Source organism: Mustelus asterias, chromosome 9 (assembly GCF_964213995.1).
Source record: "Mustelus asterias chromosome 9, sMusAst1.hap1.1, whole genome shotgun sequence".
In the NCBI taxonomy this organism is placed as follows: Eukaryota; Metazoa; Chordata; class Chondrichthyes; order Carcharhiniformes; family Triakidae; genus Mustelus; species Mustelus asterias.
The window spans coordinates 122,046,397-122,048,400 of record NC_135809.1 but is presented as its reverse complement, the minus strand read 5'-3'; the positions used below and the strand labels follow the sequence as shown (position 1 = coordinate 122,048,400).

At 42.9% G+C, this 2,004-nt stretch overlaps 1 non-coding gene across 1 annotated transcript; it reads left to right on the top strand.

Moving 5' to 3' along the window:
* The first annotated feature begins 288 nt into the window (after positions 1-288).
* On the top strand, positions 289-480 carry LOC144499292 (U2 spliceosomal RNA). The gene has a single exon (XR_013498798.1). It is a non-coding gene; the product is annotated as a U2 spliceosomal RNA (small nuclear RNA).
* Positions 481-2,004: the final 1,524 nt, after the last annotated feature.

Sequence of the window (2,004 nt, the reverse complement as noted above, 5' to 3'; positions counted from 1 at the left end):
ATGGAAGAGGAAAGAAGCCAAGGGTTATCGTTGCATTCCAGTTTTACCACAAGAGACCAGGAGCCAATAGTTTCTTTTAATGATCCGGCCAGAACTGGTGGTGGGTGGTTAAACCAATCATCTGCCATATCCTTTCAAGCCAGCATTCCTTGGATTCAAGAGAGTGGGGTTGGGCGTATGCTTGGGGAATGACCAGTGTAAGAGTAATGGTTTTATTGGGGATTAGGACAACAAGGAAGTGAGGGTGTGGCTGGATACTTCAGTAGCTTCAGGAATGTAGCATTTGAAGTCGCTTCTCGGCCTTTTGGCTAAGATCAAGTTTAGTATTGACATGCTGTACTTGGTTGAAGTCATTAGGTTACATTTTAGCTTCATTTGAGGCAATTTTTAAAAGCGGCATCTCGGCCTTTTGGCTAAGATGCAAATGCGATCAAGCCTTGGAGGAGGTGCAATGCCTACTCCAATCAGCTTGGATCATGTAGATCAAGCCCAAGAGAGGAGGTGAGAGCCCTGTCTTGTCAGTTTGGATCGGGAATGTCTCACTTGTTGAGACTCTGAATTGGACTTGATTTGATTGAATTGAAATAAAAGAAAAACAGTAGTTTTGCTGTGCTACAGTTGGCCGAAGTCATGAGGTTACACTGAGGCTTCATTTGAAGCAACTTCTTAAAGCGGCATCTCGGCAGTTTGGCTAAGATGCAAATGAGATCAAACCTTGGAGAAGGTTCAATGCCAGCTCCAATCAGCTTGGATTATGTAGATGAAGCCCAAGACAGGAAATGGGATGCCTGCCTTGTCAGCTTGGATCGGGAATGTCTCACTTGCTGAGACTTTGAATTGGACTTTGATTGGATTGAATTGGATATAAACAAAAAAAAATTGAAGTTAGTTAAATAAATTAATCGAGTTTTGAAAACCTGTTGTACTCTTGTAGCCCCAGTGATTTCCTTGCACTGCTTTGCACTCATCAGAATAAAATGTTGTTCACTCTGCCTTCTTTCCTCATTGGTCAAAGTCCAATTTATTATCTTGTTCATTAGGGAATGGATGAAAAGCTCAATATCAGAGCCAATCCAAATTCTACACATGTATGAAAGATGTTGTTTTTGAATAGTGCACACAATGCTTTTCAAGGCAATAGTGCACACAATGCTTTTCAAGTCCTTTATAGAAGAAAAATATGTAATATAAATCAGTCAAAGAGTGAGATCAGTGAAGTGTTTACCAGATTTTTTCCCTCTTTTTTGCCTCTCTCTGGAGATCACATGGCAGTGCAAGGTAGAGCAAGGGGTGCAGTGTAATACCATAAGACCATAAGACATAGGAGCAAAATTAGGCTACTCGGCCCATCGAGTCTGCTCCGCCATTCAATCATGGCTGATATTTTTCTCATCCCCATTCTCCTGTCTTTTCCCCATAACCCCTGATCCCCTTATTAATCAAGAACATATCTATCTCTGTCTTAAAGACACTCAATGACCTGGCCTCCGCAGCCTTCTGCGGCAAAGAGTTCCACAGATTTACCACTCTCTGGCTGAAGAAATTCCTCCTCATCTCTGTTTTAAAGGGTCATCCTTTTAGCCTGAGGTTGTGCCCTCTGGTTCTAGTTTTTCCTACTGGTGGAAACATCCTCTCCACGTCCACTCTATCCAGGCCTCGCAGTATCCTGTAAGTTTCAATATGATCTCCCCCCATCCTTCTAAACTCCAACGAGTACAGACCCAGAGTCCTCAACCATTCCTCATAGAACAAGCTCTTCATTCAATGGATCATTCTTGTGAACCTCCTCTGGACTTTTTCAAAGGCCAACACATCCTTCCTTAGCTATGGGGCTCAGAACTGCTCACAACACTTCAAATGGGGTCTGACCCGAGTCTTATACAGCCTCAGAAGTACATGCCTGCTCTTGTATTCTAGCCCTCTCAACATGAATTTGCACTTGCCTTCCTAACTGCCGACTGAACCTGCACGTTAATCTTAAGAGAATCTTGAACATGTCTAGCC